Genomic DNA, 13,631 nt, shown 5'->3' with positions numbered 1-13,631 from the left:
TTTGAGGATAGGTGGTGCAAACATTGGAGCACTCTGGGTGAAGACAGAGGAGATTTCCCCTGCCTGCCCTCTCCTATTTTCCCTCCAACACTTCCCCTTCCCCCACACACAGATTAGCCCAATGAGGACTGATGAGTGCACTCTTAGATTTACCCCTAGAGTGAACCTTAGTAGAGCAGCAAGAATTTTTTTAAAAAACTTACTTTGTGCCGGGGACTGTGTCAAATGCTGGGAAAATACATACCAACAGAAAGAAAGACAGTCCTGTCCAGGGCTTCTTTGGTGCTTTCCTAACTGGCTTCAGAGCCCATGGTCAGATTTTCAATGTGTTCTATTCTTCCTGAGAAGTCAGAAAACTATAGTCCAGGACTTGGTTTATTGTTTTGATTATTTTCTACACTTAAGAGAGTGAAGGTGAAAGTGTTAATGCAAAACAAACTTAAAATCATGGCCTACTACATTTTTTCTCCAGGAAGTCTTACTGTTAAACATTTACCACCATTCCCCCATTCTCTGCCTTCAAGGAATTTATGTTACAAAGGAGAAGACAAGAGGTCCAAGAAAGCTAAAAAGTCTCGATGGTACTTGGTGGGGTCCAGGTAGAGGAAGATCTGAGCCGAGTCTCCTAGGAGACTAATCTGAGCACCTTTCTTCAGTGGGGGTTCTGGGAGGAACCATACAATCAGAGAGAGAGATCCACAGAGGTGGAGGGGACTTCCAGTATGGGAATTCTCAAGGTGAAGAGAGACCTCAGGAAGAAGGGCTGGGTATGATAAAGGAGACTTGGCATTTATCCTGGAGAGAAAGCTGGAAAGGCATCGAGTCCAACTACCCCATTTCACAGATGGGAAACTGAGGCCTAGAGAGTGTGATTTGCCCAAAGTCATGCAGATAGTGATTGACTGAGCCAGAACTCAAACCCTGGTTTTCTGAATCCCAAACTTCATTTCTGTGCACCATCCTTCATCTTTCAAAGATGTGGGTTCTGGTTACGACCATGGAAGGGGGAAATCTTGTCTGGTAAGAGCTGGGTTAGATGGTTCCTGAGGATCCTTTCAGTTCCTATCTTGGGGATTCCCCAAACTTTGCTGTTGTACTTGTAGGCTGGGCCACCAGAGGAGTGGCTGCCACCTTCCATTCTAGGGCTAATCTGGTGGGTCACACTCCTTACACTAGAATTCACAAGCCCCCTCTATCAGGTTTTCCATTAACAGTCAGCAAGTAGACACAATTATCTCTTGGCAAAGGCATTTACTAAAAAGGCATATTTGAAATCATTGCTATAAAATATTTTTTCCTATCTACTGAACTTGCACTTTCCCACAAGCCCATGTATCCTCCATGAGGAAAGTGGGCTTGGACTTAATTTAGTCAGTATAGGATACACATGGGCCAGGGCAATAGGTCCTCCTGGTCCTACAGAACCCAGAATTCCTTTCTCTCTGAAAAGAGGACTCATGCAGCCGTCCTGGGGTAAGGACATATCTCTACTGGGCAGGTATTTCAGTTGAGTCCCAGGGGGTGCTCCTCTCCCTAGCTACTCTCTTCTCTATTGCCAGGGTTCATGCTCTGACTCTCTTCTCTATTGCCAGGGTTCATGCTCTGTGACTTCCTCCCTCAGGGGATTGTTCTTTTGTGTCCACATACATTTGGAGTGTATTCATATGACCATTTTCTCAATTGTGTCTCAAACTCTGTTGCATTGAAACTTTTGAACTGCTGAATGGGGTGACTGCCTACCTCTGGGGAAGTCTCTCCTGGACTTATGGATTAAGGCGGGGGAAGGAGGAGAGAGAAATACCCTCCTCAGCCCCAGAAGTCTCATTCACAGGCATCCTGGAATTGCATCTCTCCAACTCCCCTGGTTTACTTACATTAAGCCCCAAGGGGACTGGCTAATTTGTTTACTCAGCCAATCTTCTAGTTTATTTTTATTATATCAGGAAGAAGTATTCCCACAGACCAAAGGGTCAACAGTTTGTTTCCCTTCCTTAGCTACTGTTTGCTTTCTTGTGGTTACAGAAGTTGAAGTAAGTGGGAATCTCTCCCATGTGGCTGAGCCTCGGTTTCCTCTCCTATGAAATGGAAATAACAATTATATTAGTGGCTTCTTAGGGTTCATTTCAACTTGATTCAATTCATTATGCATTTATTGTGACAGAAGCAGCCCTGAATAGGGAGAGAGTCCTGCCTTGGGCATATACTGGCTGTGACTGGGTGGTTAAAACTCTTACTCTCTGTGTACCCAAGCAGGCAGCTCTGAGGCTCTAAGATGCAGAGAAGGTGCCAGTTGGCCTTGGAAGATGGCTTCCTGACTGACAGGAGGTGTGGAAGGGATTGCCCATGAAGACGAGATCACACTTCTGGACCAAAGGCACTGCCCGAGGTACTACAGAGACACAAACCAAACAATAATGATGGTGGTAATAATAGTTATAATGGAATGAATCCAGATAATTAAATACAAAAACAGATACAAGGTAATTTCTGAGGAAGACATGAACAACTGGGGCTATCAGGGTGGATTTTCTGTAAGAGGTAACTGAATTTTGAAGGAAGCTGGTCACTGCAAGAGGCAGTGGAGAAGAGGGCATGCTGGGAACCTGGACAAACGCTTGAAGGGTGTACATTGAATGTCATCTATAGGGAACAGCCCCCAAGCCAATTTGGCTGAAACACAAAGCACATCAAAGCATGAAGGCATGCAGCAAGTCTGGAGCCATGTTGTGAAGGGCTGTGTTTTATCCTAGAAACAATGTTGTTGTTGGGTCCGACTCTGTGGCTCCATCTGAGGTTTTCTTAGCAGAGACGCTGAAATGGTTTGCCATTTCCTTTTCCAACTCATTTTACAGATGAGGAAACCCAAGGAAGACAGGGTGAAATGACTTGCCCAGGGTGAAGTGACAGCTAGGAAGTGTGTGAGGCTGGATAGGAACTTGGGAAGACGAGTCTTCCTGAGACAACAGGGAACCACTGATTTTCTTGAGCAGGGGAGTGACATGGTGTGACTGCTTTAGAAAGATCAATAATGTGAATGCTGAATTCTAGTGGGGCGAGAAGAGAGGCAAGGAGGGTAGGTAGTGTAGTGGATGGAACACTGGGCCTTAGACCTGAATTCAAATCCAGCCTCAGACACTTACCACCTGCATGACCCTGGGCAAGTCACTTAACCTTTGTCTCAGATTCCTTAACTGCAAAATGGAACTTATGATAGCCCTTGCCTTTCAGAGCATTATGAGGATCAAATGAGATAATGTTTGCACAATTCCTGGCACACAGTAGGCACTTAATAAATGCTTATTTCCTTCTTTCTTCCTATTGCTATAGTCTAGGCAAGACATAGAAAGCTTGAACTGGAGTGGAGAGGAGGGGGTGGAGGGAGAGGAGATTTTGTGGAGGCAGAGTCCATAGGATGGTGAATGATTGGAGGGAAAGAGCTGACTCATAATCCAGCATTTTGAAGTATGATAGAATATTTGTTAGGAAGACCTTTTTTGGAGGGACAGATCAGGGAGTGAGTCTCCTTCCTCCGTTTCTGTGCCCACAATCAGACACACAGAATGGCGCCATCCATCACATGCTAAGTTAGGTCAGAAGCCCCCAGTTCCCTCCATCCTTCCTTTTGTGGCTGAGAAAAACAGGCTTCCTCAAGGGGTTCTGAGGCCTCAAAGAGTCCTGGGAAAGGAGCCTCTCTCAGCACTATCCATGGGTCAAAAATGACACCCAGCACTTCATCTCCCATGGGCTGTTCCCTATGTGTATGATCCTGGCAAGTTATTTCACCCTGTTTGCCTCAGTTTCCTCATCTGTACAATGAGCTTGAGAAAGACATGGCACACTACTGCAGTGCCCCTGTCAAGAAAGCCCCAAAAGTGGTCAGGAAGAGTCAGATGCGGCTGAAAATGACTAAACCACAACAAATGTGCGGTTTACAATAAAGTGTTGAGAGTACTCTACGAGATCTTTTTTTTTTAAAAAAAATGTCCTCCCTCTCTCCCTTCTGCCCTCTCTTCTCTTTGCATGCACACACCTAGATGCATGTTGTCTTCTTTATTAGAATGCCAAGTTTCAGAAGACAGGATCATTCTTTCTTTTGTCTTTATGCTATAAATAAAGTAGGCCAGACTGTCAATCATTCTTGAACCTGGTGCTTGCAACTTGCCTCTGGCAGATCCCTTCTCCTATCCCTCTGTGTGATAAGCTTCTCTAGCAACAGACTTCTGGGGTGTGGCCTCTATTTCAAAACCTGTTGACTCTGCCTCCTGAGGGGTGAAAAGATCTTGAGTCTGTAGTGTGTGTGTGTGTGTGTGTGTGTGTCTGTGTGTCTGTGTGTCTGTGTGTGTGACTTAACTAGGAATCTCTTGGTCTCAGGTTCTCTTGCCAGGTCTATAAAGGTTCAACACATATCTCACTACTTTGGCCTAGTAGCTTCAGGCCCCTGTTTATCTCCTGCTGACCAGAGTTTCCTGTGTATGAACATTGCTTTGGCCTTTCCCTCTCCAGTATCTTATCTCTTCTAGATCTGAGTAATAAATAAAACAGCAAGCAGGTCAGTTTGTTGTTGGCCAATGGTTTAATCAATCGCATCTAATGTTTTAACATTAGAACAAAAGCTAACGTTTCTTGAGTCTAGAGGAAATCCAGAAGTCTAAAGGGATCAGATAACCCTCAATCCCTTGGGCTCTCCCCCAGGGAGAGTGAAGGGGAGACGAGAATGTTCCTGGCTCTCTCCCAACCCGTTGCCAGATCAGCAATATGGTTTTCTCCTGCTTAGATGTTCATCCCTGTCCCAACTCAAACATCAGCACTTAGAATGTGGCCATCCCTTTGCCATGGCTTTGTGGTGCATCTGTAGTCTGATGTCTCTCCTCCTTCATCTGCCCCCAAGACTTTAGTCAAGGGCAAAGGCAGATGTTGGAGTCTGCCTCACTTGCATATCTAGTGAATTTTTTTGCCCTTTTGGGGGTATGACCACAGGCCTACATCTTTATCTCAGCATGAAGTCTTGTACAGAGTCTTTCTTGGGTATTTACCTCTGTATCTTCAGCCTTCCCTTTGCTGCATGTGCCTCTGGAGATGTTTCTTGCATTGGGATATACTGTGAGGTCTTAGGCACAGGCTATTTCAGAGTTAGCCAGTGATGAGTCTTTCTCCTAAGGTCCTTGAAAACACCTTTTAAGACCTATTATATTCTTTCAATAGAGATTATGACAGAGAACACCTTCTCCTGAAGGAGTCAGTGATAATAGGACCCTGCCACTGAACAGAAAAGGGAAAGAGATGCAAAATGAAACTCTGTTGTTGTTGAGCTATTTCCAGTCATGTCTTATTCTTCATGACCTCATTTGGAGTTTTCTTGTAAAGATACTAGAGTGGTTTGCCATTTCCTTCTCCAGATCATTTTACATGTGAGGAAACTGAGGCAAACTGGGTTTGGTGACTTGCTCAGGGCCACACAGCTATTGTCTAAGGCAAGATTTGAACTCAGGAAGGTGAGTGTTCCTGGCTCCACTGCTCCACCAATGAAACTAGAGATGAAAACTTTAAATCCTTCCTTTTATCCTTGTAGACGCTGCCTCCATTAAAACAAATGACTATATACCTCCTCATCCTCATGAATGTTTATGGCCAAAAGTTTCATTTTTTGGTAGTTACCCTTCTAGGAATGGCCACCTTTGAACTTGCCACATTCATTCTTAGAGGAAATATTGTGAAGTATGTCCCTGGGTCTGAGCCTGAGCCTCCCTAGAAGGACAGGATGGGTCACCATTCTCCATTAACTGATTTTTGAAGCATTCAGTTCAATTCAGCAAATATTGACTGTGTCACCAATGTGCCATGCACTGTGCTAGATTCTGGGGGTACAGAGGAAAAAAGTGAAACTCCTTCAAGTAGTTTCCATTCTACTGGGAGATTACAGGTCATACACAGATAAATGCGAAGTATTTCAGGGAAGGGCTTTTTGTCCTTTATCCCAGGATAAATCCTCCATCCATTAGAAAGCCCAGGGCCTCTCTGGAGCTAAGACCCCAATGAGGCAAGAGTAGGACTGTGAATGGAATCTTGGAGTCAAAGCCTCTCTGCTCTTGTCAAATCCACTCCTCCAGGTGGAGAAGTGAAGGAGGACAGAATGAAGGCTGAGACCCAGCTATGGAGACTTTCAGACATCCTCACCCCACCTACCTTTGCAGGCACTCCCAGGCTTTCACCTGGATTCCGTCCTCTTCCTGCCCATGAGGGCTCCCCACTTTTTCCTTGGCTTCCAGGAAGACCTAAAAGAGGGAGGGTCCTGTAATGGAAAGAATCCTGAACCCAAGAGTAAGATGGTATTCTTAATCATAAACTCTCCTACATGTGATTCTCTAGTTCTCTTCCTTTGTATCTGTGAACAGTGTGGTGCATCATACAGAGAACAGTCTGAGAGGAGTCCAGAAAGATCTAGGTCTCTTCCTACCTCTGACACCTATTGACTGGGTGACCGTGGGCAAGTCCCCTAAGGTCTTGGTCCTGCAGAGGAGATGGGTCAAATATGCAGCCAGGGACACCCATTCTCCTTAATGCAACCCCACCAGCCACTTACCCACTGGGTGACCCTGGGCAAGTCATTTCACCCTGTTTGCCCCAGTTTCCTCACCTGTCAAATGAGCTGGAGAAGAAAATGCAAACCACTTCAGTGTCTCTGTCAAGAAAGTCACAGATGGGGCCACAGAGAGCCAGATGCAGTGAAGTGACTGACTAATGACCAATACTCAAGCTGGCCAGTGTTACTCCAATTGTAATCGTGACCCTCCTTGGGAAACTCGACCGGCCTGCTTGCAGAATTAGCTGGAAACATACAAGATGAGAAATTCAGGTGAACAAAGAGAATTCCTGGGGGTGGGAAGGGGAGCCCGGGTTTGGGGATCAGGCTCATTTGCATCTGGCAGTTTGGAATGACTGAAGCCCAGGGCTATTAAAATGCTATTTCCTGTGCTTTTGATAATTCCCTCTGGAATGCTGGTAATCACTCCCATTATCTACTTAGGGGCCTCTGGGGGCTGGATTAGGAGGAGGACCCCTCGCTGCAGCATCCCCGAATCTGGCTCCCCAGGGCCCCGAGATGGACAAGAAAATCACCTCCATTATGTTCTCCCTCTGGTGTAAAAAGAAGGGAATTCTAGACATCCATCCCCAAGCTGCCTCGGAGAAGAGGGAGTACACGTGACTGAGCTCAGGACAGAATCCTAAAATGAGCCATTTACAACCCATCTGTCCAAGCAGCAAACTCACTGGGTCTTTATCCGCCTCTTCAGTGTTTCCAGCCTCCATCTCTCCCCTTTCCAGTCCACCCTTCCTGTAGCTGTCAAACTAATATTTCCAAACTGGGTCTGACCATGTCTCTTATTTACCCAGAAATGGCTTCCTATTACCTCTAGAATAAAATATGAAATACCCGCTCCGATGTATAATATCTTTGTAATTTGGATCCAACCAGCCCTTCCAAGTTTATCAAGGGAAGGAAATAAATATTTACATGGAGCCTACTATGTGCTAAGGTACTACTTGAAGTACTTTATAAATATCTCATTTGATTCTCACAACTCTATTAGTCATGTGCTTTTACTATCCCTGTTTACAATTGAGGAAATTGAAGCAGGTGGTGGGTAAGTGACTTGCCCAGGGTCCCACAGCTAGTAAATATCTGAGGCTAGATTTGAACTCAGGTTTCCCTGATTCAGGGGTCTAACTACTGTACCATCTAGCTACCTTCAGTTTGTCACACATTATTCCTCTTTGCATGTACCCCTGTTTCACTCAGTGGCATGTTAGAATTTCATGCATAGGAGAAAACTATTTCCTATGCTTTTCTCCCTCCTTCCACACCTTCTTACCTCCAGCTCTTAGAATGAAGAGCTCCCTTAGAAATCTAGATCTCAGGCCACATCCTGTACAAAGCTATTTCCCTCCTGAAAATCTTTTCTCCATCTGTATTCTTCCATGAGAATGCATAGTCCTTGGGGCAGATAGTATCTCACTTTCATACTTCAATTCTAAAACCTGACATAGTGCCAGGCATATAGTAGGAAGTCAATAAAGGTTCATTGAGCTCAGTAGTGGATTCCTCAGCCCTGGAGGTCTGTGGGCAGAGTCTGCATCACCAACGACTGCTGGACAGGAGTTGGACTAGATAGAACCACTGAGGTTCTTTTTGACTGTGTGACTCTTCATCTGGGAATATTCTGTTTTTTGGGGAGTCTTCCAAAGATTAGGGAAAGAGAAAGTCGAATCTAGAATCAATAAATCAATGAGATGCCTACTCTATGCCATGCACTATGCCAGATTGCGGGCAGAGGAAGACAAAACATGATAGAATCCTGAAAGGAGAGAGGACATAAAGTTGAGGGATGGCCAGAAGAAGCCTGTCTCAGAGAAGGGCTGGGGGAAGGAGACTCTCCTTCCTGCCCCTCCTGAGTTACCTGGGGCTGTGCCCACATGCCCTTTCTCTTACCTGGGGCTGTTGCCTAACTTTCTCAAATTGCTCTTTCCTCTAATTATTGCAGGCTGTCCTGCTGGGTTCAAGGGCTCCCAATGCTGATAAATGCCTGTGAGCCTTTGTTGTCCTCTGTCCCTGTCCAGCTGGGCGCTTGGTTGGGAAGCTTTAAGAAGCAGACTTGTTATGTCCCAGCCAGCTTTTGAGCTCCTGAGCTTTCAAGTGAAAAAGAAGGAGGAAGAGGAGGAGGAATTAGTGTATGCTTCCCTTCTTCCTTTCATTTTGCTTATTATTTTTAGTAAACACCTACTATGTACCAAGTCCCACTAATCTTCAAGGACACAGCCTCTGACCTAGAGGAACTCATGGAGTAATGGGGAGATTACATGCAAACAAATCTGCTCCGTCAGGCTGGGTACACTGGAAACAATTCGGGTTTAAGGAGGGATGGGGAAGGCTCCTTGCAGGAGGTGGGACTTGGAGGAAGATGGGAGGCCAAGAGGCGGAGGCAGAGCATTCCAGGCGCAGGGGCCAGCCAGCTGGAGGAAATGCCCGGAGCTGGGAGGTGGAAGGTTCTGTGCAAATCACAGCCAGAAGGGGGGCTGGGTCAAAGAGAACAGGTGGCTAAGCTCCAAGGAAAAGAAGGGCAGTACATTGATAGAGAAGCCAGAAGCTAGAGGGGAGGGGAAGCAGGGTGCCAGGCAGTAGACACTGCACACAGGGCATGGCTTTGGTCAGGTGAGCAGCTTTGGCAGAGACCTGGAGGCAGAGGCTGGCACAAGTCACACAATGACATCACCAGAAACTGGCAGGGACCCTGCAGGTCCACCTGGTGAGAATCCCCACCATGCTCCCCTCGAGTGCACCCCTTGTTCCGACTGTCCGCCGTTTCCACCACGAATGTGACTGTGTGAGAGAAGGTACCCTTAGTGGGAAGGGAAAATATTTAATTGCCACTTCCCTTACCATGATATTTTATTAAATGTCTTTGCTTTGAACTAATTGTGTCTTCTGATCGACAGATGAAATGAAAACACTTTGCTTGGGGCTTATGAGATTTGGTTTTGAAGGTAGGTAGACCAGCAGAATATCTTGAACTTGGGGAAGACAAATTCAGGGAAACCCCTTCTGAAAGTCCAAATGTAATCTAGTCTGTTGATGACCTTCAATGAGGGGAAATCTCCCACCTCACAGACAGCCCATTGTGCTTGGGATAGCTCCTCCTCTCAAGAAAGGTTTCCTGATAGAATCAGATTTAGGATTAAGGTTAGGGAAATGCCAAGCTTTTCCTCTAGGTGACCTCAAAAGCTTCCTCTGATTCTATCCTCTGGGGTAGGCAGAAAACGTCCACTCCTTCTCCTTCCATACAACATCACCTTAAATACTTAAAGATACTCTCACTTCCTTTCAGAGCCTTCTCTTCTCCACAAAGGCATCCTGCAGGCCTTTAATTCATCCCCTGTGTTAGGAACTAGGGGCCTAGAAATGCCAGTTTCTCATTGCCCTACAAAATTATGACTGCTGAGCATGTGGATGGGTACCTACAACAACCAAACCTATGTCAAAAATGGAAATGGAATTGATCCATGATCTGCTGACCCTGAACCTGAAGGCCCACAACTGGCTCCTTGAAGAATATGTTTTATTTCCTATCCTCAGTCAGCTTACCAGATGAGTAGATAGACTGCATAGACCTATAATCTCCCAAGAATTTTGATCAACACGCCCCATTAGCAAAACTGCCACTACCAGTATGTGAATGTTGACCTATTTTTAAATAATATCCTGTTCTTGAACTAATGATTATGTACATGGCAAAGCGAACTCAAAATAGACATTTCAAAAAGCATGAGGTAGCCATGAAATAATATTGTGTCAGGGGAAATAGGGAGCAACTGGAGTTTACTGAGTGGGGGTATAACAAGGTCAGACTGTTTTAGGATAATCTCTTTGGCAGCAAAGCCAAAGATAGAGCAGAGAAAGGAGAGTCGAGGTTTGCAGACTGTTGGAGGAGGCTATTATAACAGTCCAAGGAGGAGGTGATGAGAGTTAGGGTGGCGGCAGTATAAGAGGAGAGAAGGGGACATATGTCAGAGATACTGGGTTAGGGAGAAATGACAATATCTGGTACCAGACTGGATATGTAGGGTGAGTGCAAATGAGGAACTGAGAATGTGACTGAGGCTGCCAGGCTGGCGATGGGGAGGATGTCAGTACCCTCCATCGGTCCTGATGGAGACAACCAAGGATCCTGAACCCAAGAGCTTTGGAGTAGCAGTGACCCCCCCCCCTCCCTACCCCCCACTGTGAAGCTGCCATTGAGGGCAGAAATCATTATGGACAAGAGACTCACCATGACTAGTAGCAAAAACTGTTGACCAACCAGCACCAGTAGGCAGAGAGTCCCAAGAGCCCTGGGACAGTCCCCAAAGGGCCCCCTCCTCCATTCTGGAGACCACTGGTATAGACAGTCCTCAAAATCTAGGTCCCTTTGTTCCTGGTAATTTGATGGTGTTCCCACAACTTCATAGAATGATGCTATTTTAAAGCCTTAGAGATTACTTCATTCAAACCCACGCTGGGGTGTAGTAAAAGAAACTCAGGCTCTGCACTGAAATCTCTTCCTGACCTGGGCCTCACTCCCCTCATCTGTGAAGTGGGAGTGAGAACAAGAAAACCTTTTTTCAATCCTCAGCCCTCTTGGCCTCTCTGTAGCCTTAGCCACTGGGGGTCACTCTCTCCTTTCTTGCTTTTTGTCTCATGCTTTCTCCTGGATCTCTTCCTACCTGTCTGCCACATCCTTTGAGGAAGTTTTTGCATCATCAATCACATCCTGCCCCCTAATTGTGGGTGCTCCCCTTGCTGTGTACTGTTCCCTCTTCTCCTTTCCCTCTCCATTTGCTCTCATTGACTCCCCTAGGTTCAGGCATTATCTCTATGGAGATAATAGTAAGATCTCTATCTAGGCTCTGAACTCTGGACTGTGTCACAAAGGACCCACTGAGAATTTCACCCTGGAGGTCCTGGAGACAACTTAAACTCACCATGACCAACACTGAACTCATTGAGTTTTCTCCAAATCTGGCTGCTTTCTGTAGAGGCTGCCTCCCTTCCTCTGGTCTGCCAGGTTTGTAACTCCCATGCGGGTCTCCTCGGCTGCTCCCTCTTCCTCGCCTTCCACTCCATTTCCAAATCTAGGGAATCCTCGTAGAGGGTAGTTGTTGTTGTTTTTAATACAGCTATTGCTACAATAAATCCCTTTGCTTGAGCTGGCTGAGTCTCCTAGGCTCCCCAGCTCTTGCACACAGCTGGACTCGAGCCTTTCTCCTCAAGCCTCCCTCCCACTAAAGGCCTTGGCTTCACTTCACTGAGCACATGGAGGCATCCATAGGGAGCTGCTTCATCTCCAAAGTTCTTCATCTGGAGTCCCCTCAGCATCCTGCCCCATTATCTCCTTTGTTCTCCTCCTTTCCTCTCCTCTTACCTAAGTCATGTGGAAGGAAGAAAACTGGGCAATCTTAGATGGGGGCTGCCTGGGGCACTCGAAGGTGCTGACCCCCTCTGGGATAGTTTCAGTATCCTTCTTTTGGGTTGTATTGTGATATTAAATAACAATGAACACAAACAGGAAGAACAAAGCTTACTTTTGTAAGACTGGCATTGATAAAGCCTTTCCTGATTTCTTTGATTTCTGATATTCTCCCTCCCTGAACAATCTTGTACTTAAGTACCTTAAACTTGGGCTGTTTTTAGTCTGTTCATGTCTCTTTCCACCTCTGGGGTACTCTCCACCAAGCTGCACTTACACTGATGGATTGGATTCCCCAGAGACAAAGCTAGAGCTTGTAAGCCCCCACCAGTGGCTTTGCTGTTAAAAGTCAGTCAGCAGACTCAGCTCAAAGCAAAGGCATTTACTATAAGGACAACAGTTGAATTAAAAAACAAAAATATCCTCTCCCACTCACCCTGGCAGACACACAGCACCTACGGGAAGTGCAGGCAATTAGTGCATAAGCAAGGCAGTGAGAGACAAGTGTGACCAGAGCAATTCACAGCTCTGGCCCGACAGAGCCAGTGTGCTTTATCTGCTTATGGAATCCTCAGGCTGCTTCCCATTGACCAACACGTTGCTCTTGGGTAGGTCAGCAGACCAGCTTGGCTCCCTGGGCCTGATCCTCTCTGCGACTCAGGTCCTCACTGCCAGCACTTGGGAGGGCCCCTCTGGGACCTGGCAGGGGAATGAGTCATTGTGGCTCTAGGACCTGTCAAGCCAAGAGAAGGGGCCAAGGCAATGTCGGGAGGGGGATCCTGGATTGGGGTTTGTAAAAGGATGGGTAATCGTGTCAGGAGGTGTGAGACCCAAGAGTAGAGGACAGGGCAAAGGGGAAAGGGGAAGGGGAGAGCAGGAGTCAGGACTTTGCAAACAGTCAATCAACAAACATTTATTAAGCACCTACTGTGTTAATCTGTTTGGTTGTTGTCCTTTGTTCTCAAAGAGGACCAAAATGACATCCTCATGATAAAGTGAGATTTCAGTGTGTCCAGCTGTGGATGTTCAGACCAATATGAGCTTGGAATGCTCTACCCCAGGTTGGGCATAGATAGTCCGCATGAACATTTGGGGTGGATACTCCAAATGTTCACATCCTGCATTTACTTTGTGCTGTCTCAATTCTGCTTCAGTCAAAGAGCACAGCGCCTTTTCTTATGTGGGCATACTACGCTGAGCATTCCTGTGCCAGTGTCCCCCATGTTGTACAGTCAAATCCAAAATTCTTGAGAGAGACCTTGAGAGTGTCCCGGTATAGCTTCTTCTGACCACCATGTGATCACCTGTGCCATGTGAGTTCTCTATAGAATAGTCTTTTCGGCAAGCGTACATTTTGCATTTGAACAACGTTGGTCAGCCCATTGGAGTTGCGCTCTCTGAAGCATAGTTTGAATGCATGGCAGTTTAGCTCGAGCAAGGACTTCAGTGTCTGGTGCCTCATCCTGACAGGTGATCCTCAGAATCTTCCTAAGATAGCTCAAATGGAAGCCATTCAGCTTCCTGGCACGGCATTGGTAGACTGGTAGCAGCAGCCAGGTGGAGTAGGAAGAGGGCTGAGCCTTGAATTAGAAAGGCTTGAGTTCAAATGCAGCCTCAGACACTTACTGACCG

Source organism: Notamacropus eugenii, chromosome 3 (assembly GCF_028372415.1).
Source record: "Notamacropus eugenii isolate mMacEug1 chromosome 3, mMacEug1.pri_v2, whole genome shotgun sequence".
Lineage (NCBI taxonomy): Eukaryota > Metazoa > Chordata > Mammalia > Diprotodontia > Macropodidae > Notamacropus > Notamacropus eugenii.
The sequence above is the reverse complement of the archived record's forward strand: the minus strand, read 5'-3'. Positions refer to the sequence as shown.